Here is a 24,300-nt window from a genome sequence, read left to right as displayed (position 1 = left end):
CAGCTCGGACACAAAATATTTCATTGAATTTTGGTAAAATTTTAACCTTTCTTGTAACTTTCTCATATCTGCAAGGAGATAAAATCATATGTAAATTTTCAGGGTTGTGATCTAGTTTGAGGAAGCCGACTTAACTTGGAGCCCCATGGATGCAATAACAACAAACCCATGGTGCGATCAGTTGAAATTGCACATTGTACTTCCCTTCCATCCATATGCCAGCTTGTAAGCGCACCTAGCTTTGAGCTATGGAAGCCCTGGACACTGAATTTCCAGGTGCTGGATTAAATGTTACAGTTGAGTACATTCAGATGACTACCCAGAGGACTAATATCCTTGTCCCCTCCTGTGGCTACCCACGGTCCTTTATTCTTATTTCTATTATGAGTAATGAAAATGATACAGGCTCTTTGATAACATTAAGACATTCCTCACTTTTGGTAACACTGCCAGCTAAAGATTATTGTTCTGTTATCTGCCATTTTACAAAGAGGCTTTAACAATATCATAAACTCATGAGTGCTCCATTGCGTGGGTCTTCTATGACCATCGCGTTCATGAATCCTTTTCTCTCAGCGGTCCTTATACATGTTAGAAAAGTAGTCTAACCAACTGAGGTACATCCCTGCCCTGGACATTTTGAGATGGGATCTCACTATGCAGCGTAGGCTTGCTTGAAGTTGAATCCTCCTGCCTCAGTCTCCTGAGTGCTGGGATCACAGCGGTAGACGCCTACACTTAGCTTAGTGATGTCATGGTTGTTTGCTCATGTGTTTCCTAGACGGTTGAAGACAATTCAGTACAAGCTTAAGATCCTTGATGAACAGCGTCTAGCTCACATGGCCACACCAGTTAAGAGTGAATAAAGGAGAGATTAACGGTAGAGTCTTTAGATGCCAATACCTTCACAGCCACACGAAGCATCTGAGAATAAAAAGGAAACAAGAACTTTCAAGAGAATCAGAAAAAAATTCTTATACAGCCACCCCCCCCCCCAATTTCCTAGCACAGGGCAAATTTCCTGTCATCGGAGGCAAATGGGTGAAGACTGGGAGGGCCTTAGAGAATGGGGAGCTCATGTGAAGTGTGAAGCATAAAATCTTTCACAGGTGTGTGTGTGTGTGTGTGTGTGTGTGTGTGTGTGTGTGTGTGTGTGTGTGTGTGTGTGTCCAACTTATGACATAGGTGCTTGGGAATCAGCTTACATCCTTATGATGGAGTGGCAAACACTTATCAATGGGACTGTCTTCATTTTCTTTCTTTCTTTTTGAACTGTGGGTCTTGGGAATTGAGCTCAGGTCCTCAGGGTTGGCGGTGGCTGTCTTTTCCCATTGAGCCATCTAGCCTGCCCAGTGATGTAGTTTTCTGATATATATATATCAGGTATTTGTTTCTCTACCTTAAAGTGCTAGGATTACAGGTATGTTTTGCTACTCCCAGCTTGAAATTTTATTTCTAAAAATTATAGGTGAATTTCAGAACAGTGCATGCATAGTTTCATGGTCTTTGATGGACAAATTCTATAAGCTGAAGCCTCTAATTTGGCCTGTTATAAAAAAAGAAGACTAAACTAACATTGAAAAATTAGGGTTGTAAATCGTATTCTGCAGTCTGTAATTGCGTTAACGGGCTCCCCTGATTCACGCAGACTCCATGAATCTTTAGAAACTAAAGCTATTTGGATTCCATCCAAATGTTGGATTTGCATCCCTCATTAACATGTGGGGTTTCATATAGTTTTTAATGTACCAGTTGTCTCAAGGGCACTCAAAGATACCTTGAAAAAAATTGGCTCTTGAAGGCGGAGCGTTTGTTGAAGTTTTCCATTTTCATGACATTTCCTATTAACTGGGCACTTTGAAGCCATGGTGTATAATGGCATGGAATCCATCCCAGTTGCTCTGAGAAACTTGCTCTTATACTGTTATTTTAGTGTCAAGTGACCCATCAGACATGATTCTCTAATATTGAGAACACTCATTTTATGAATAATTGGATGTGGTGGGCGGAAGAGCAAAGGCTACAGGGACATTATTTCTTACATAGAGTTAAGGGGATAGAAAAAAAAAGGAAGGTTCCAAGCCCAGTGTGAGGACAATAGGAATCCATCACAATTCTCAATTATGGATATTTCCCTTGAAAATAACAAGGTAAAATGTTCAATGCATTCGATTTTTAAAGAGCTGTAGGTGCCAGTCAAATTTGATGTCTCTGTGCTCAGACTGACATGACCAGTGTGGTATAGCCTAAGGCAAGTGGCTGGAATTAATGACATAAAACACAGGCTAGTTGACAGGAAGTCGTTTACCCGGATCTAGTGGTTGTGACTAGGAGGAAATGTGAAATGAAATCTATTTTGGATTGAAGGCCATATTTGGAGAGAGATTAGTTGCTGAGCATCAATCAAAACACCAGCTTACAATTAAAATGCCTAGTTTTACTTGGAAGAAAAATGTCTACAGGGACCATTGTGTTAAGAATCAACTTCACAAGAATTGGGCACATTCTCTTAAGAGAAGGGCCCATGCAAGGTGAAGATAAATTAAATCATTCTTTGTTATTTGACAGCTTGTTGGTCCAGAAATTTCGAGTGCAAACCTGAACCTTTTCCTGCGCTCCAAGACTCAGTACATGAGGTGATTTTCAGGGGCATTGCCAGGACCAACCCAAACCAGAGCTCTAAGAACTACACAGACCCTGGCCCCTCCTGACATGCTGAGAGGCAGAGACCCCTGAGAGGGAACAGAGATATTTCTCTAGTCATTGCTGACAGTGTTTCAGCCAAGGAATGCAGCTACATTCCCCGCCCTTATTCTTAAGCACCGATTCACAAGGAGCGCCGTTTTCTCACCTCCTCTGGTTCACTGGGTAGAAATAAATGGAATACAAATACTGATTTTTGCAAGACTACTGATTAAAAAAAAAAAAGACAATCTCATTCATTATTTCTACAGTCCTCTGAGACCCCCTATGATAATTATATTCTAAATTTTGCATCAAGGTAATATTTTTGATGCGTATGTAAAGTGAAGCTGGATCTTTTACATTATGAGATCCTTGCTCAAATTAAGTCATGAAAGAGGACAACTATGCATGACTTCTCCCATCAGAATTTGAGATAAGATTTCAGAGCCTTTAAATTGAATACATATAAGGCCTTTGCACAGCCTTACATTTAAAGATATGTGTGTGTGTGTGTGTGTGTGTGTGTGTGTATACACACATACATGTTCTATATTTGGAAGAGCTGGCTAACAATCTACTGAAAGCCTTTTCTTATTTTAGCGCAGTACATGAACATAGTATTTATCAAAAACATTAAATCAAACGTTCTTATCAATTCTCCATCACTATTTTATAGTGTGAAATAGACACATGTAGAACATTAAAAACTGCACATGTAAATAAAGTTGAGAATATATCTTTTTTCCATTTAAAATTAGCCAAGGTATATAAAAGTCAGTCTTTCCAAAAACACAGTAATTTTCAGTTAAGTAGCATTATTGATGTTTTCCATTAAGTGCCATCATTTACCTTTGATGATAAATAAAATAAATTAGGCAACACATAAAATAAAGCAGTGGGAAATTCATCCTTGTTTTGGATGATTGTATAAATAAAGCCATTTTTTTGGTCCATGTTAATTTTAAAATTTTGCTTGAAAGAATAAATTCGTTCTCAAAAATTAAATGGGAAAGAAGTTATTTATGAACACAGATTAGCAATTATTTTGAGCATAAAATGGCCATCTGTGCATGGAAAAGTTATAACGGTATTTAACAGAATGTCCGTGCCTGCCAGGATCTGACACTGATCTTCCTTATGTTTCAGAGAAAGAGCGCAAGCTCCTTCCCTGGTTTTTCATTTACTGTAAGAGCTGAAACATTCTAGGGCCCTTAATCTGGTTCAGTCAGTAAAGAGCGCTTGCTACCAGCCCGACCACCTGAATTTGATCCCTTGGACCCACATTGTGGAAGGAGAAAAATCAGCATCTGAGTCTTGTCTTCTGACCTTCACATGCATTGATTGCCCTTGGTGCGCACCTGAGACACACAAACAGACGCACTCACACACATGTGCGCACATGCACGTGCACACACACACATGCATGCATGCATGCATCCACGCAGGCACCCACGCACACACATGCACCCAGGCACATGCACACATGCATGCATGCACCCACCCACGCATGCACGCACGCATGTGCGTGCGCGCACACACACCACATGTGCACATGTGCCATACAGACTTAAAACAGACAAACAAAACCCAAAGACCATACCTAACATCTTTAGTTTATAATTTTTTTGATGATATATTTCTAGAGAGTACTTGTAAGTATGCCTGCATGTCTGTGTTGATGGGTTTGCCTCTCAAATAGTCCTAGACCAGTGAGGAATTCCTTAGCCTGTAGTCAGCGGCCTTGAAGCTCAGAAGTGGGAGTAGGATTCAGGGTTTGGAGTTAGGGTGACATAGGTGGGGCAGACATAATCTTCAATGTGTATGACCTTTGAATTCAATATTAAGACATTTCCTATCTTTAGCATTTTATAATTTTAAAAATTAAAAAGAACACTTGCACAGGATATTTTTTATTTATGATAGCTTAGCCTAAATTAGGTAATTGTTGATAACTATTTAGGATTGTAATTTATTTGAGAATTGCATACAAAGTTTTCTAACTCCTCCCTGCTCTACTCTCCCATTTTGTACTATGTGGGTGTGTATATACACACATATACACATATGCATATATACACTTATATATACATATATATTTATGTGTGTGTATATGTGTGTGTGTCAAAGAAAATCATACATTTTTGTTTCAAAGTTTTTATTTGTTTTTTGGGTGGTTTTTTGGTTGGTTGGTTTTTTGTTTGTTTGTTTGTTTGTTTTTTGTTTTTTTGTTTTTTGAGACAGAATTTCTCTGTGTAGCCTTGGCTGTCCTGTACTCACTTTGTAGACCAGGCTGGCCTTGAACTCACAGCGATCAGTATGCCTCTGCCTCCTTAAAGGTGTGCTCCACCATGGCAGGCTCAAAGTCGTTTTTAAATTATTTCATTTTACTTTTAGTTGTTTCAGTACTAGGAACTTAGTTGGTGTGTGTGTGTGTGTGTGTGTGTGTGTGTGTTTGATTGTGTGTACATGCACATTCTCCTGTAACTGCCTGTGCATATGTAACGGTCAGAGGACAATTTGAGTAGTCTTTTCTCTCCTTCCACTTTTACATGGGTTTTGGAGATCCAAATCAGATTGCCAGGCATGTGCAGGTAGAGACAGCTGGTTGGCCCCAAAATTTATTTTAATGGCCAAATTTGTACAGACTATGTTTTGTCAGAAGAAGCAAGAATCTTAAGGAATTCATTTGAAGACTGATGGGAGTGATGAAACAGAACACGTGAAGGACAGGATGCTGTCTTACAAAGTCGGAGATTTTTCTTCCATTTATTTATTTATTTGCAGGTTTTTGCTGTAAAGTGGATTTATCACCCAGGCTGATAGTTAACAGTGGCAAGCAACGTGGAATAAAGTGGGGCCTGGTGCCTGGGATGGAACAGCTGTTTCTGCTGAATTCTTGGAATGTGAGAAGCAGTGATGTAAGGCCTCCCCAAGCAGGGAGAGCAGAGGGCATTGTTTCTTCTCTCTAAGCCCCGATGAAAGAGTCTTTTGTACACAAGAGCAATTGAGGGTGGCCCAGCATTCCTTTCCCTGGGCGGCTTCTGTCCTTCAGCTGGCTCCTTAGTGTGAGCAGTTTTGTGGCTCTCTGATAGCACACGGCCATTTAACCTGCTGTCCCACACATCACGCAGAACCAGAGCTCTCTAGAGTCGAGATCTGTCTCCAGCATCTCCTTGTGGAGAAGATAGACAGCAACGCCAAGTGGAGAAAATTTGGGCGTAGGTGGTGGGGAGTGGCCAAGCTCCTTACAGATGCTGGGGTTCCAAGACTCTTACTGAAACTCTCAGCTCTGACCCTGGCCAAGTGACACAGCATCTCTATCACTCAGAGTTTATCAATGGTATATGAACAGTAAAAGTGAAGTCACAGGGTCATATTAATACATATTAACAAAAAGATTTATGGAGAGAAATGCGTTTCGTCTTTGTAAACACTGGATAAGTGATAGCTATTTTTGTTGTTGTTCTGCTTCGTTCTGAAACACTCTGTAAAGGGTTGGTGTGCAGAATGAGACATACTATTAAATATTCTTTGTTTTAAAATGTGCTAGGATGGGGCTAGGGTCCCGGCTTGGCATAGAGGTCTTGCCTAGTGAACACAAAGTTTGAGCCCTAGCACTGAGCAAAGCAGGCATGGTAGGCCACGCTGCAATCCCAGCACTTGACAGGTGGAGGCATGAAGGTTAGGAGTTCAAAGTCCTCCTCAGGTACATAACCACCTTGAGGCAAAACCTGGATTACATGGCACTCTATGTCTAATCAATTAAGACCCAGAATGCAAGTCCAACCAGATGCTGGCTAGCTTTTACTAAACACTCGTATGACTTAGGAAGTTAGTTCACTTCTGTTTTGATGTGTTGAATGGGGCAATGGTGGCATTGATGCCTTGCTAGCCGCACGCCTGGAGATACAGGCTGGCCGTTGTATTCAGTGCTCTTGTGCCTCAGTTGCTCAAATTCTCATGGCATAAGTGAGAGGAGATATCATGATGTTTTCAGAGTGGGAAGCAAATGCAGAGAAGACTCCGACCCTGCTCATTAAAAATGCACCTGCCGAGCGAGCGCCTCGAGCATGACACTTTGGTGTAGCCAGAACCGCACAGACAGAATTCCTGCCCTTATGCCTTTCAGTTATGATAGGGAACAGGAATGAACAAAAATTATTAAAAATAAGATATATCATGTAGTGCACGGATAAGTCTTAAGAAAGAAAAGGAAAAGAAAGCAGTGGAGAGCACGGCATAGTTACAGAGTCAATCAGGTGAGAATTTGGGAAGTTGCCATAAAGGACACTTGTCCCAGGGGAAGAACTAGGTGTTTGCAGGTTGCGGTCCAACTCTGTGTTGCTGCCGTCACTTACCTTATATAAGAAAGTCTAGTCTCAGGTCTACCAGGCGTCTGTCTCCCTGTTGCTGTTCTCCGATTATTTTGTTCTTTAAAGTTACAAAAAAAAAAAAAGGTTTTAGTACAAAATAGTTGAAGTCATTCCCTCAAGGTAAGTCCCAGTAGAAAAGCCGTCTCACTCTGCAGTTCCACCTGGTGTAGATTCATCCATCGTGGGATTCAGCAGCTCCCAGGACAGTTGCTGATCAGGTCTCTGGCTAAGATGGAGCCCACATGTGCTTTGTAAAACCTCACTTGATTTCTCAGCGGAAGGCCGTTTGGTTTTCCTGAAACCTCTTGCTAATACTGACATCAAACCAAGTAGCTCTTTGAAAGTTAGTTTTCCTTTTCCTTTTCCAGACAAATAATTCACGAATCACTAGGCCAACCCATAGAATCCAGGCCCACCTGACTCAACACACCCTGAAACGCTTGCAGGCTACAGTTAACAGCTCGTCCACTCACCCCACTGAAACCACCTTCCTCCACGTGACCACTTATTCTAGTGATTGAGTCTCATAAATATCTGTTCAGGTTCTATTTCCATTTCAAGACAATGTGGATTTGAAAACAATGTTCCTGATGTATTTATGAAAACTAAGGACTTTTCAAAACAGAAAGGATCCATGGATGATATCAAAGGACCAAAAAAAGTGTTCCAGCCGAGGAGCAAGGCTAGCAGATTGTGGAACCCACAACGATGACTAGGTCTTGATTCTAATCTCTGTTAAGTGACAATTGATAGCCAGATGGTGTTGGCACACATCTTTCATTCCAGCACTCAGGAAGCAGAAGTGTGTGAATCTCTGAGGTCAAGGCCAGCTTAGTTTACAGAGTGAGTTTCAGGACAGATAGGATAGCCAGGATAAAGACTATCTGGGGTCGGGGAGTGACAAGTGATAACCCTAGTTGTCACCTTATGTGTGTCTTTATGTCTTGTTTCTTTCTGCTATTCTTTTCTTTCTTTCTTTTTTTTAAAACTACTGAATCATTTTATCTTATTTTATTATTAATTCATTCATATTATATCTCAATAGTTATCCCATCCCTTGTATCTTGCCATTCCTCCCTCCCTCCTGCTTTCCCCCTACTCCCCTCCCCTATGACTGTGACTGAGGGGGACCTCCTCCCCTTGTACATGCTTATAGGGTATCAAGTCTCTTGTTGGTAGCCTGCTATTCTTCCTCCGAGTATACACAGGAAATAGAACCATTTTTATTATTTAATTAATTTATTCAGATTACAACTCAATTGTTATCCCATCACTTGTATCCTCCCATTCCTCCCTCCCTCCCGCTTTCACCCTATTCCCCTCCCCTAGGTCTAAGACCGAGAGGGACCTCTTCCCCGACTATATGGTCATAGCCTATCAAGTCTCATCTTGGTAGCTTGCTTATTCTTTCTTTGAGTGTCACCAGGCCTCCCCACCAAGGTGAGGTAGTCAAAGATGGGGCACCAGAGTTCATGTCAGAGTCAGTCCTCACTCTCCATGTAACTGTGGAGAATGTATTCTCTTCTTTCTTTGTTTTTTTCCCCCCCTTTTTTTTTCCTGAGAGAGGGTGTCATGTAGTTCAACTCACCATCTCACCGAGGATACCTTTCACCTCCTCATTCTCTTGCCTCAACTCTGGAATGCTAGGAGTATAGATCAGTGTCACCATGTCTGTGTTGCGGTTATATTACCAATAGGGCTTAATAATGTTTATTATCAGGCCCATAATTATTATTATGTCAATATATTCTAACCCACTAGCAATCAATCAAGACACAGACACCTGTTATATTTTATAATAGCCTTAGTTAACCTGGGGCAGGGCAGATATTAATCCCCTGAACTATTTCCCATAGTGGTATGCATATACCTACCCCACTCCCATGCTATCTGCTTCTAATAATTTCTATCAAGCTACCTCCCACCCATAATCCCAAACACTTGCTAATTATCATCTGGGCCAAATCTCCATCCATGCTGGCCATGTGCTTCTCCTCCATCTAACCCATGGCACATCCTTCTTCTCTCCTCTGGTCTCCTCTCCTCCCAAGATTCTCTCTGTCTTCCAGACCAGGAACTTTAGCCACATCTATCCCATTTGCTCTGCCCGGGTGTGATGGCTTTTTAAAAAAAATTAGCATCAAAATATATCAGACCAACCTCCAACATGCCTGGATTAAAACAAATCTTTAGAAAGAAAAATAAACCCAACTTTGTGAAACTTATACCCACTTTGAGTGAAACATCTTCCTCCTTATGTCAGCGGAGTTGTCCTGAGAGTCCCTGTGATGGTCCTTGGTTGTAAGAGCATATTCGTGGCAGCTACACTGGCCGCTGGCCGAGCAAGCTGACAGCTACTTGGAAGGCTGAGGCAGGATGGAGAGTTAAAGGTTAGCCCTAACTTTGTGAGACCCTGTCTCAAAATACAAAATGGTAAAAGGAGGTTTTAGGGCTACAAACAAACAGCAGTTAGTGTTTGCTTAGGACATACAAGACCCTAGGGGTACCCTTACTGCTAAAGAAATCAGTTAGCATATCACAGCAAAGATGCAGGGAAAATGCAAGTAGTGGGTGTCTGAGAACGGGAACAAATGCCTTGTCATGTTTTACTCAGGCCTTGTGATCAGGCCTAATTTTCTTCCTTATGGATACCATGTGTGGTGGTTGAATAAGAACGGTCCTCACTAGTTCATAGATTTGAGTGTTTGGTTTGGTCATTAGGGAGTGGTGCTGCTGGACGGGGATTAGGAGGTGTGGCGTTGTTGGGGGAAGTGTTACTTGGGGTGAGCTTTGAGGTTTCAGGAGGCTAAGCCAGGCCCAGTATCCCTCTCTCTTCTGGCTGGCTGCCTTTGGATCTGGTTGTAGAACTCTATGCTACCAGGTCTCCTGTGCGTGGCCATGCCTGCCACAGCGAGGACAATAGACTCAAGCCCAAGTAAATGCTTTCTTTGTATAATTAGAGCTGCCACGATCATGGTGACTTTTCATAGCAATAGAACATTGACTGAGATATCATGCTACAGTAGAAAGCTAGGTGCACTCACACAACCCCCCACCCTGCCACACACACACACACACACACACACACACACACACACACACACCAGGTAAAACACTGCCATTGAGCCATATCTCCAGCTCTTATTTTGTATCTCCGGAGACAGCCTTGCTATTAATGGGGATGACGACACCCTTTGTCCCCATCGCAGGCAACACTTCTGTAGCAATAGGCTGACAAGGGGCCAGTGTAACACGTTTACTTAATCCATGTTCTATATGCGGTGGGGCATTCAGAAACAAAGACGAAAGGGCTGGGCAAAAGCTGCCTCCTTCTGTAACTGGGTTCCAAAAGCAATGGTCAGCTATGTAAAAATGAGACTGAGTATGTGACAAAGATGGGAAGGCTGTGGGCCTGTGTGTCAGATTCTTTGGGGACCTCCCTTATGCAGCATTTCCTCCTCCCTATAGAGTATCTCCAGAACGGGGCTCCAGGAATCCAGAGAGACTGCCCTAGAGCCTATGGTTTGCTTTAGGTAGTTCTAGCTTTTAGAGAAGAGGAATTCTAGATTTTGTTATGAGTTTTATTGGGGCAACAGACAGGACACTATGAGGAGGCCAAGGAGAACACTCTGCATGCCATCGAGTCTCCTTGTGTGCAAAGTTCTCAGCTCAAGACATCAACTGTCCTCTATGGCATCACAGTCTATAAGCTCCAAACCTGTAAAAGATTAGGACTTCATGAAATATACATAAAATATTTGTAATTCACCAAGTAAGACCTTTTATTATGCATTAATAAATTATTTGGTGGCCAAGTTTGTTTCTATAAATATGTATTTGCGTGTACGTGTGTGTGTCTGTGTGTTTCTTTCCTTGAGAAAGGAAAATAGGGTAAATTACAGCTTATCAGCACAGTGTTATTAGTCATTTTTAATACAAACATGTATATAAATTTGTAGTTTTGGCAAATTCAACAATATAGTCCTGCCATTTTTGAAATGTATGTTTTACCAGATTGCAAACTGTAAGCAAAAGAATTATTTTTCTTAAAGCCTATTGTTTCCAATTGTTATTCTGTACATTTCTTGCTATGAATGATAGCTCCAGGATAATAGTATTTTTCACCTGTTAAAGCCTGTAGTTCAAATGCTTCACTATGCATAGTGTGGCCATCCTCACTCAGAACATTGATTAAGAGCCTTGCTGGTGGTGGGTCTAAAGTCTGGGCCATCCCCTGCAGACAGCTGGCTATTGCCTGCAGCCAGCACTGAGTGTATATGGAAATTTCAGATATGTTTTGTTCTTTGGAATGAATTATGATAGAGAAATTTAAAACTCAAGATAAAGTTGCTACCTCACCCATCCTTCTGGCAGACACTGTAATTCACTTAACCTTGAGGGTATTAGAGAGTAGAGTTGGTGTAATAAAAATCATGCCTATTTTGGGGAGACATCATATCACTTTCCTTTGGCTGACTGTGGCAAGAACGATTCCCAAGAGTTTATGCATGACCCCATTGTTGTATTTTTCCATCCTGCAGGGAGCATGTTGCTGCAGGTTTGGAGGCTAGCCCGAGCAATATTATGAAGCCATAGTGAGGGGGAAGGCTTCTCCCTCAGTTGTTTTCATTTTAATACAAATCACAATGGTTAGAATTGAATTTTTAAGAGTATGTACCTGTTTCTCTGGGGATGCCTGTCTAAGTTACTGCTCTATGCCTGGGAAGAGACACCATGGCTAAGAGGGGTACCCAGAGACAGGAACCTCAGTTAAACAAAAGAAGGTGGAAGGTGGCTCGTGATGACACAACAACAAAAGATGATGCAACAGAGTGACGTATCCGTGAAAATGCTCGAACAAAGACCCTCTTATTGTTTGTTCATTGCTACAGTTCAAGAACCCCGATCAGTTTCTGGCATGCTGGCTGCTTGTCAGAAGTAATCAGGAAAATTTCAATGGACTGTTTTCATGAGAAGGAATTTGGGACAGGAGCAGTGAGGGAAGCAGATGAAGCCACCCTTTTCCACCTGACTAAAATCTGTTTTTGTTTGTTTGTTCTGTCAAGGATCGAGTTTAGTTTAAATCTACTGTTGTAGTGATGTCACAATGCTCTAGCTCATTTCATTACCACAGAGCGGCTCCTCGAAGCACCAAGAGGTATATTTACCAACACGGCACCCTCTGTCATTGCAGAGACAGGAGTTAGTTCTGAACAGTGTTGTTGATCAGGCTTTCACTTATTAAAAACGGCTGACATAGACGGCTGTGGTGGCACATGCCTGTAATCCCAGCACTCTGGGGACACTCTGGGAGGCAGAGGCAGGTGGATCTCTGTGAGTTTGAGGCCATCCTGGCCAGCAAAGTGAGTACAGGACAGCAAAGGCTACACAGAGAAACCCTGTCTCAGCAAAACAAAACAAAAGATAGATACTCTCTCAGACACAGGGAGACATCTTATTGAATTATGGGATAATAAATTTCCCTTATTAAAATTGTTCAATCTGCCTCAGAGAAAAGTAGCTCAACAGGACATTAAATTTTTTCTTAATCTACAAAAACAAATGAAAACACCAAGAGGAGGAAAGCCCCAAGGCATCTAGGAATTAGTTCATGTGACCAAACTATTCTTGCTATTTCCTTTGGTAAGCAATGGTTGCCTGGCTTGTGGTCAGCCCTATAATCCTGAACTGAGTGAAGACAATCTATTCAAAGAGCCTGTGTTGTTTTGAATGGGAAATGTGTACCATAGATTCATGCATTTGAACATTTGGTGCCCAGGTAGTGTTGATGCTTGGGGAGGCTGTAAGGAAGCATTGGCTTGGTGGAGGTGGGCGTTGAGAGTTTATATTCTTGCCCCATTTCCACTTCTCTCTCTCTCTGCTGTGTGTTTATGGTTGAGGATGTGATCTCACAGATTTCTACCCTCACCCATTGTGGACCCACCGTCTGCAACTATATAAGCCAAAATAAAATCTTTCTTCTATAAGTTGCCTTGGTAGTGCTATTTTCTCACAGAAACAGTAAAATAACCAATATAGACTTCAATCACGCTATGCAATCTTTAAACGCACCTTAGCCACCCGTCCTTACAGACAGCACCCAGTGGCTGGAAGACAGCATAATTTGTCATTTGTTCTAAATGTGTTTTATTCACATAGTCTCAGGCCTTGTCATAGTGCTGGAAAAGCATGGAGGACACTTTCATTAAAGTGTTATAGATTTATCTTTCCAACAGTGAGGTTTTTTTTTTTTTTTTTAATGTTTTGAACTAAAAGAAATCTATGCTACCATTAAATCATCTGTTTGAGAAGAATCTAAAGCATATTGCATTTGATTTATATACCATTTCTAGAGCATACAACATTTTTTTTTTGCTGTTAGAATTTTCTCCTATCATCACACAACCCCCCAAATTCTTTATATAACCATTTCCCCAACTCTTAAATTAATAATCCTTATGCAAAGTAGTTATATTGGATTTCCTATACCGTTTGCCTTGATTCACCTTGATCACATTAAGGAACAATCTTTGGCTGTCACTCAAATCATGCTACTTTCCCTTCCATTTCTTTTCCTCTTCCCAGCAAGGTATCAAAGTGGCTGCCTCCACCCCCTGTCCCACCCCTCACCTCTCAACCTCGCTGGAAGAACCCTCATGGGAGGAAGGGCCTCAAATGCTTTGGGGATCTCCCTGGTCACTCATTTGTTTTCTCTTTTTGTTTGTGTTGGACAGATCCTCGTGTAGCCCAGGCTAGCCTAACACTTGCTGTGTAGCTGAGATGACCTTGAAACTTTTGATTCTCCTGCCCCCACCTCCAGACTGAGGAGATCCCAGCAGAGCAGCACCACTTCCTCTGGCTGAGTACCCTTAGCTACCATTTCACCTCTTCACCCTCCGCACATACTTTTCTTTCCTAATAAACCGACTCGACTGTGTTTTTTGTTTTTATCCAAGAAAATGTATTTTTTCTCTTTGTGCCTTATGCACATAATGTTCTTCTATTCAGAAACTTGCTGAAAATTAATCTCTGTGATGTGCTCCTGTTCAGTCATGACTTGAGGCTTTTAAAGGGAATGCAGCTATGTCTTATGCTGTATACTGTGTCTCTTGGCTTCTTGTGAATAGCAGATGAGTGCCTTTAGTTTCCTCTGTGAAACAGGCACTGATTGGCGGAAAAGCAGAATTTAGCCAGACATGGTGGCTTATCTGTAATTGCAGTAGTTGGGAGAAAGAGGCAGGGGAATTGTGAATTGGAGGCCAGCCTGGGTGTATAATGAATTCCAGGCCACCCTGGAATACTTAGAAAGACTCCCCTAAAACTAAGATATACTCCCTCCCCCCAATAAAAAAGAAAAGAAAGAAAGAAAACAAGTACCTTATGAAATATGTGGAGTTGTAGAGGTATGGATGCTACAACTTATAGGGGTACACATGGCCTTCCTGATAGCTAGGTCACTTTATGGAGAAGAAATGACGTGCAGGTCAGCTAATGTAGATTACTTCACCTTCACACATGCTAATTTCCTAGTAGTAAACTTGAAAATAGAAATATTTGGTCCAAGTAAATGAATGAAGTTCCCTTAGAATTAGAAGAATCACTTGGTTCTTTGGTTTGTTGGACTTGCGTATTTGGTAGAGTCTCTCTACTTGTTAACTCTTTTGTAAAAAAAAAAAAAAACAAAAACAAAAAACCCCAAAACCCAACATTGAATGGCAAGATGAATGCCACTGGCATCAGGGGCCTGGTATGAGGTGAATGCCCTCTCTAAAAGAGGCCACTATGTCTCTGCTGCACACTGTAGCACCCTATTGCCTTGCTGGAGTTTTTAGAAGTAAGTAGTAAAACATTTGAAATAAAATCTCATTCTTTACAATGTAAATTCTAACAGAACCAAAACAAGTGTGAGAGCCAAACTACATGCAATGGAGCCACACAGTCAAGCTGCATCCAATCCAAGGACCCCCACGATGAGCATCCTGGCGACCAGGTCAGTCAAAGACCCTTCATGCATTGGGGAGTTATGGTTTTAAGTTCCCTGATATCAGGAGCCGTGTCTAAATTACCCTCCTATGTAACTGTAGATTATCAACTGATAATGAGACATTCTTACCACATCAGAGTTTCGATTGGGTTGACTTAGTGCCGGAAAATTTGAGCCACAAGAGTGGTTTCAGTGGATAAGAGCATAGGAGGATGGCCGTTTATAAGAGAGGCCAAAGAGCTAATCTCTGGACAGAGCAAATCAGGCTAGTAGTGATTTAGATGCATGCAACGGAAACAGCCGTGTAGGGCAGGCTTCTGTCTGGAAATTGATGAAGAACCAGGGAGAAAGAGCTACTCATAAGCTGGCCCGTGCTGAATGGCTCTCTGAAGGGAAGAAGTACAACTCTTAGTTCAGGGAAGACATGGTTTGGTTTGACTTAGCTCAGTGTTGGTTATTGGACACTTGGACAGGATACATCTTTGTCACGGTTGGGATAGAGCCAGACTGGAGAAAAAAAATTAGAGGCGAGAAAGTGAGGTAAGAAATCTCAGAGGTATGCCACTTTCTCAAGGCCTTGCACAGGAAGTGAAGATGGCAATGGTGAGATGTGGAGGAAGCTACCTGCTTCAGAGAGGGCAAGGGATGGTGTGCTGGGTATGGGGAGCATCTGTACTTGCTTAAAATTGGGCACTGATGCAACATCCTCATGGCCACTGATTCCCTGGGAAGTAAGTGATTCTTTCCTTCTGATTTGAGTATCTGGTGACATATGTAAAGCCTTCCCTGGTTGGAAGAGCTGATGCACAGCCTTTCTTGGAAACATCTGTGTGGGGTAATTAATAAAGTTAGGAGTTTTTATCTGTGGGTGCTTAGAGGTTCAGTGCAAACACTGCCTCAACAGTTGCTGGAAAATATGATGTCTGTATTTGAAGGTCGCTCTAGTTTGTAACAGTGTTTCCAGGTCCATGGAACTCCCTCAAAGGTGGCTTATACTTCAAATAATACCGCAGGTTCAGTCTGAGCCCACAGAATAGTCTGTGGGTTTGGCTGACTGTGCAGAATTTGATCCATATCTGCTTGCATGCAGCCCTTCTGCTTAACTCAGTGCCTGTTCCTTTCTTCAAGCTACCATTGCCAGAGCTGAACAGCAATCTCCTGCCCCTGGGGCTCCAAAATTATATCAGGTTACCCACAGCTAAAGAAGAGCGCACTTCCCCAGGGTATGACAGCTATTTTCTTTCAACCCTATTGAATGGTATGACACATTTCTACTTTTAAGGACTTAAAAACCCCTCTAAATAGGTAGTCTCTGGAAAATTACATTGAATTACCTGTTGAGATATGTATAGAAAATGAATAGAAGTCTTTTTGTTGACATGTTCTAAAAACAAACAAAACAACAAACCTCACAGAAACATTTATTTGCTTATCTATGATGTATACAGTATTGTGCCTGCATGTATGCTTGTATGCTCCAAGGGGCACCAGATCTCATTATAGATGGTTGTGAGCCATCATGTGGTTGCTGGGAATTGAACTCAGAACCTTTGGAAGAGTAGTGGGTGCTCTTAACCTCTGAGCCATCTCTCCAGCCCAATAACTGGTATCTTTGTTTGGCACATACTATCATATTGTCATGCATGGCACTCAAATTTTCTTGCCATTAAACGTATCAAAACTATGAAGCTGTATGAGCTGTGTTCCCGGACCATTTGCTTATATCACTTGTTCTTCTACACTAGCAATGCTGTTGAAGTAAGTGACTGACGGCCATCTTCTCAACCTGCGTTTACCTAGCACTTACTATGGCTATTCTGCCTTCCTGTTAATGGCTAGCATTTTGCTTAAACCCAGCAGGGCACAAGGCAACCCGGCAATTGCAATAGGATGAGAGAAAGATCATGCTAGGGGAATAGTGAATACTGATAGGTACATTACCATCCAAATAGGACAGAGGTTTCTCAAAGGAAGTGTCCTGGAGGCTAAGACTCTGAAGGACTCCTAGAAAGCCGCTGAACAAATGAGTAGGGGCGAACAGAAGGGAAAGTAGTGGGGCATCCCAGAAGCCAGGCAGGATATAAGAAGTTAGGAAAGTAGGCAGAATATTTGTTAGCCCATATTCATAATCCCAGAGTGCAGGAGGAAGACACAGGACAAGCTGCTTAGCTCCACCAGTCAAGCTGTAGGCTCAGCGAGAGGCCAGCCTCAGTGGATAAAATGGAAGACAATGAGGAAGATAACCAATATCAATCTATGGCCTCCACATCCCTGTGTGTGTGTGTGTGTGTGTGTGTGTGTGTGTGTGTGTGTACTCACACAGGAGAGCACTTACACACCCACACATATGTGAACACATGAATACACATGTTACAAAGAGAAGAAAACATGCAGACTTAAAAATAAGGTAGTTCAAGGTGAAAAAATATGAATTGAAAGGTGGCAAGTGTGTTTTTAAGCACAGAAAGACTTCTTAATGAGATTACTCTTGGTCTTCTCTATACAGAGATGGAGGGAAAGAGAGCCTGTGACAGCAAAGACATTTTTAGTAGATCTTAAGGGTGATAAATATTAGAAAAGCTGAAGACAATAGTCACAAGCTTGACCTAAACGCCCTTAGTTCCTTATGACCTGAGACATCCATTTGCTTAAACAAAGATACTTAGTTGATGGCTCAGGTTGTCTGTCAGCTCTGTCACTACAGTTCAACACTGGCCAAAAAAAAAAAAAGGCTTTGAAACTTAATTTGCAGTAATTGCAAAGAAGAACTACATGGCATTATTATTTATGAGACGTCTGTAGGAGATGTAGAGTAGAAAGAATTAATTTTATAATCGGTTTATTAATTTGCTCAAAGTTTCTCTGTAGTTCCTCTCTTCTAGAGATATTTGTCTTTCTCCCACTATCCATTCATCTTGCCTGGGGTTTACTTAGTTAGGGAAGAGAGATGCCTTGGGGACTGTTGAAGAATAATGGGCAGATGGGCTGATTTCTTCCTTATTGGTTAGCTGCCGTGATTGGACTTTAAACTCCATCCTAAGGGATTGCAGCCACTTACAAGGAGGTTTACTTGGCCACCAAAATGTAATTAAAAAAAAAAAAAAAAGATATTATTTCTCCTTCCACTCTCCTACACTATCCCTATTTTATTTTCATTCCAGTTACATTCGATGACAGTATTATCCCCAACCAAACCTTGAGGATCTGGGGGTTGCTCTTTTGTTCTTTTGTTATCAGTGTGGGACAGATGTAGCTGCAGCTTTGAGCAGGAGGCAGCTAGGGAAAGCCCCTCATTACAGAAGAGCAGGGAAATCCCACTGGAGCAGCCTCTGTGCTCTCACTTAGCAAATGCAAAACACAGGATGAATGAGCAGCGGGCCATAATATCAAATGCAAGGCTTGAAAACTGCAGAGCCTTCTGTGTGCTTGTCTTTTTTTTTTTTTTTTCCTGTCCTTCCTTTTCTTCTCGAAGACGAAAACTGGTATTTTATGCAAGCTAAGCCAAGTGTGTTCTGAGGTAGTGACAATGGCATGTAATAAGAGTGTGGTCAAGTTGTAGCTTGGCACCCCTCTGAGCTCAGTAACATACATTAGTTACTAAGACCTCCTGAAACCAAAGCCTTCCCAAATCTACAGCAGGGTTACTAATGCTATCCGTGGTGGATGAACACATTAGTAGGACTCCACTGAATAGCTCTGCTTAGTGTACTTTAGCTACGCACACTGTTTACAAGACATATAAAATGCGAGGCATGTCTATTTTTTAGAGAGAGAGAAAAACATGAAGTGTTTTGAAGTGCTTCTTTTAAGGTGTTTTGAATTGTTTCTATGTATAGAAAATGTATGAACAGATAGATTTGGTCTAGGCATGAAGACAAACTGTACGAAAGGTCAAGGGTATGGGTTAAATACGGGGAATTCAAGACAGTAGGCACAGAAGTGTGAGGTGTGGTTGCAGGACAGTCTGCCCTTCATCAAGGCTTGCCTGGGTTAGTTCTCTGCAGAATGAAAGAGAGCCACAGATGGCTTCTTACAGAGGGCCATGGTGAGAGTTGAGGTCAATTGCCTAGATAAAGACATTTTGTGACTGTCAAGTGTACAACAGGATACAGTACCAGTATGCTCCCTCATTGGGAAATTGAATTCTGGTTTTCCCAGAGGTTTTACTATGGATTCCAGAATAATGAAATATCAATCCCCTTTGTCCCTTGAGTCCTTTTCTATAGTCCTCATGCTCACTTTTGCTCCTTTAAGTATTGGTCTGAAGGAATTCTGTGCCCACAGTGTAGGCTCTTAGATTTCTCAATGTAGTACTTTATGGTCTTGGGCTCTGAAAATTGTCTGTAGAGTATTTGTATGGGCCCCAGCCTTTTCAGCTAGGCTGTAATATGTCTAGGAAATATCACTCCAAAATAGCTCTTTTTATTTTTTTTGCAAGGTCAGGTTTGCAAGGAAGATTTAAAATATTTTTAGAGAGAAGAAAAGTACTTTTCTCCAATTAAATGGGTCTTATTTGTTTTATGTTACCAAAGCAAGTCTCCCTTTGTGCTGTTTAGCTGGTATGGCACTCCTAGGACTCAACTCTATACAGGCAACTATCTTCTGAGAATACATGTTAGCTGGGCGTGGTGGTGCATGCCTTTAATACCAGCACTCAGGAGGCAGAGGCAGGAAGATCACTATAAGTTCGATGCCAGCCTGGTCTACAGAGTGAGTCCAGGACAGCCAATGCTACACAGAGAGAGCCTGTCTCAAAAAACCAAAAACCAAAAACAAATAAACAAACAAAAAAGAAAGAAAAGAAAGAAAGAAAACACATGTTAGCATCTTTCATTTGAAACATTCTCACAGCCCTAGACAAGAATCAAAGTTTGGGAAGCAGCCAGTTTTTGGAGAGGCTTCCGGTTGACATTTGATGCCCAGTTAAACATCTGCTGGTCACATGGAAAGCGCAGACACATATCCCGGATCAGAATTGGCTCAGTGGATAAGAACTTAGACTGTTGGTGCAGAGCATCTGAGTTTAGTTCCCAGCATCCCTGTAGGATGGTTCACAACCTTCTTTTGCTCCAGCTCTGGGGGATCTGATGCCTCTGGTCTCTGTGGGCAGCCCCATACATCTCCTCACATACACAACATGTAAGGCACATCTTTTAAAAAACAGATCTTGAGAAACAGGGGCTTAAGGAATGCCCTGAAGCCTCCAACCAAACAGGATTCCATCGAGCTATGGAGTATGTGAGGACATGTGTGCTCTGCAAGGCTGAGCATGAGCTTGGGCCACAACTTTGCAAACCGCAGGTGGAGTTTAAATGTGTTTCTTAGAAAGAAGACGGTGACACTGGGCAAAGTGATTTGGCTGTGGTCACCAATTCAGTTAGTGGTCCATCCAGGAAAGGCATTGTTGTGTGTGTTCATCCTGTGAAGAAGCCCTCGCTCAGGGTCTCTGGTGGCACAGCAAGGAGAAGGAGCTCTCCAAGGTCTTAGATTTCAGAGACCCAGAAACTTATGGGAAAGTGTCTTATTTTCCCACCAAATGCTAACAGGGCTATTATCACATGCCTCATTATGGTTTTTTTTTTTGGGGGGGGGGTTGTTGTTTTGTTGTTTTGTTTTTGAAGTGAGCTTTCTTTCTCTCATAATAATGGCTGACATTTTAGAAAGAAGTTTTTGTGTTCAATTTCAAGCTTGGTAAGATAGAAGTTATCTTCATTAGGACCCTTAGTGAACATTACCAAGAATCCCACTGAGCGTTGTAACTGGGACTGTTAAAAAACAGTAGATGAGGGTGGGAGAGATGGCTCAGCCATTAAAGGCTAGACTCAACCAAAAAAAAAAAAAAAAAAAAAAAGTTTGTTCTTGGAGGGCAGTTTCTCAGATAGTTAAAGAATCTTTCATCAGGACCCAGAGGGGGGTCAGGAGCTCCACCAGGAGACCAAGACCAATGGATCTGGACCCCGCGGGGGTGGGGTGCTGCACAAACTGATGCACCAACCAAGGACAATGCATGCAGAGAACCTAGAACCCCTGTTCAGCTGTAGCTGATGGACAGCTCACTCTCCACTTGTGTCGGGTGTGGGCTGAGGAGGGCAGAGTGGGGACTACCTCTGGCATGAACTCTAGTTCCCTCATTTTTCTCACTGCCCCTTGGTGGGTCAGCCTTGTGGGCACATAGAGGAAGGGGAGGCAGGCTATCCTGATTAGACCGGATAGGCTGTTGTCAGATGGTGGAGGAGAAAGCCCCCTCCTTCTTCAGAGGTCTAGGGGAGGAGAATAGGGTGGAAGGAGGAGGGAAGGTGGGAATGGGAAGATACAAATGAGGGGATAAAAATCAGGATGTAATGTGAATAAATTATAATTTTAAAAAAGAATCTTTCACCACCCAGTTGTTACTAGCTTGGCACTGGCAGCCTCCGGCTTGCCTTGCCTCTGCTCCTCAGGTGCTTGGGCTTCTGAGTGACAGGAAGAGCATCACCACAGTCCTGGACAGTGCCTGCTGGCTTGCTGGATGAACCTGCAGTGTCTGCCAGGGCTGTGGGTCCAGTAAGTGGATCTGCTGCATTCCACTTATCTTTTTGTCCTGGCCACTCCATTTTTGTATGACTGTAGCTATGCCGAATTGGCTAACAGAGAAAAATAAGCAGTTTCTTGGGAATGACTTTTAAAAATAAGAGGGAAAAGTGTTCCAACTCAAACAGAAGAAAATGCCTTCTGTAACAGAATAGGAAAGCCATGAAGGTGGATTGCATTTGAGGATGAAGATTATGGGAAGAGAGAGGGGAATGTAGGTGAAGGTTCTTGTGTCTTAAGTGTCCCTTACACTAGCTAAGAAGTATCTGTTGTTTGCACCTCTTAAGGGTTGTGGCAAGATGGACTTTACCAATTAAGCATGCAATAGCAAGATGATTTTGATTTGTCTACAATCTACTCAACTGGTCAAGGAACACACATCACACACCATTTGGCCAGAGTTGTCAGTAAGAAAATATTGATGAGAAAAGACTAGTCAATGAGAAGAAGCCTTCCCAGGGGTGGTTTTAACTTTCCTAGGGTAAAATGAAAGCAGGATGGAAAATTTTCAATGAGAAGAGTGGTTCTTTTGTTATAAGTCCTTGAAGACAAGCATTGCATCTTAATTATCTTTGTATCTCTAGAGTAGAGAACAGAACCCAACTCTCAGCACCACACAGTAGTAAGTGCAGAAGGCACATTGACCTGCTTTGAGCACATCTAGAAAATGACGATATTACTTGATTCATTTTGTCCACTGACACTCTTCTCTTCTTTAGCCCAGTTCTGACATATTAGAGACGTTTTGACATCTACCCTGGATTATGAAATTAATTTCTTACATAAATATTTAAAATGTTAACAACATATCTGGGAACCATACAGAGAGGTGCAAAGGTTTCCTGTATGCTATCCAAGAACCGATGTCAAATATCTCACAGACTAAATGTCTCAAAATTTCAAAACTCAACCTTTGTTCTAGATTAGGTTGACATCTACTTTTTAAAAAACAGACTTTTCTGTCATTGTAGATGCTATGTTAGTGGTAGGGGGACACCAAAACCAAAACCAAAAAAGCTCCACAAAATCCAAGAAAACCAACAGTAGCAGCTTTAACTCAAAATAGAAAAGAAACCTATTAGAATTAGGAGGTGGCTAGTGGCAGAGTGTTCCCATAGCATACAGGAAGTCTTGAGTTTGATTTTATTATTGAAGAAAACAAAACTGCTTACCAAAGGGGCAGACTTCCTTTGGTGTCTTCCAGGAGAATGGGTTGTCCTGGAGTTACCTGGAAGGAAAGAAAAGGCAGACGCACATGAAATGCTTACTAACTTGCGTGATGGATGCAGACGAGCGTGGAGTACTGGCTTAGAACAGGAGTTTACTGTCCTGTCATTCATCATTGTTAGAAAATTCCACCTGAGGGCTGCTGGGCAAAAGCGCTTGCCACAGATGCTTGGTAACCTAAGTTAAAATCGTGGGACCCATGGTGGAAGGAGAGAAGTGAGTCCTAAAAGTTGTCCCCTAACCTCCACATACATGCTGTGGCATGCATTGTGCCCCATGATAGTAAACACATTTAAACATTAGGAAAGGAAAATCTTCACTCCATAACTCAAAAGAATCAAATCAGTTTTCAGACCCGAAGATGGCAGGTTGTAGGGAGAATAAAGACTACAGGAACAGATAATTTTATATTCTTTTCACTGGCCTATCAAATTGGGAGGCAACGTTTCTAGAAGCTCGGTGAACCCTATCTCCTTTTTTTCTTAACAAAAATGTAATTATGCACTGTATTTTGATTTAGCCTTATTTGGTGACCTTGAGAAAAACAAAATTCTTCCATTTCCTGTGTCTTCTCACACCTGTTTTCTAGTGGAAAAATCTGCAGGAAATTAAAAGCCAAGGCAGCCCTATTAGGTTCTGTTCGAGAGTAGAGCACTGGTCTTTTAACTGCTTTAATCTCTCTGTAGTCATCTTTTCTCCCACCTTACAATAGAGGTTCATAGATCTAGGGGCTTTTAGCGGGATAAAAGGGTAGGAAATGATCAGCCTGCCAGCAGAACCCAGTCTTGCTTGTTTATCTATTGCTGGACTAAAGCTGGCTTAGGTGCATTTGAAAATGGACCATTATTTTCCCCTCACTGTATATAAAAATGATTTATTCACCTTTTTATATGCATGTATATGTATACTTGCTTGTATGAATGCTCTTCACATGTGTGAATCCCTGCTTGTTTGTGTGCATTCCACATGTATGCATACCTGTTTGTCTGTGTGCTCTCCACATGTGTGTATACCTATTTGTCTGTATGCTCTCCACATGTGTGTATACCTGCTTATCTGTATACACTCTACATGTGTGAATACCTGCTTATCTGTATGCACTCCATATGTGTGTATACATGTTTGTCTGTATGCTCTCCACACATGTGTATACTTGCTTGTCTGTATGCATTCCACATGTGTGCATATCTGTTTGTCTGTATGCACTCCACACATGTGCAGCTATCCATGGAGGCCAGAGAGGGTATCAGATCCCTTGGCTCAGGAATTAAAGTTATCTGCAAGCTGTTTGATATGGGTGCTGAGAACAAAACCAGGGTCCTGTGCAGAAAAAAACAAGTGCTCTTAACCATTGAGCCATGTCTTCAGCTCTGTATTTATTATTTTTATTTTTTACTTCTTATAGTTGTATGGCACAGAGAATGTGAAAGAAAGATGTATTTTCTTCATAGACATAGACAA

At 41.8% G+C, this 24,300-nt stretch overlaps 1 long non-coding RNA gene across 1 annotated transcript in view; it reads left to right on the top strand.

The window, feature by feature from the left end:
• LOC127206524 (uncharacterized) overlaps nucleotides 1–15,231 on the top strand; it is a 202,318-nt gene extending 187,087 nt beyond the window's left edge. The window contains exon 3 of the long non-coding RNA XR_007832799.1: nucleotides 14,950–15,231. This is a non-coding gene — a long non-coding RNA (uncharacterized LOC127206524). The remainder of the gene's footprint in view (nucleotides 1–14,949) is intronic.
• Nucleotides 15,232–24,300: the final 9,069 nt, after the last annotated feature.

This window comes from Acomys russatus, chromosome 23, assembly GCF_903995435.1.
Source record: "Acomys russatus chromosome 23, mAcoRus1.1, whole genome shotgun sequence".
Lineage (NCBI taxonomy): Eukaryota > Metazoa > Chordata > Mammalia > Rodentia > Muridae > Acomys > Acomys russatus.
This window is presented reverse-complemented; position numbering and strand designations above follow the sequence as displayed.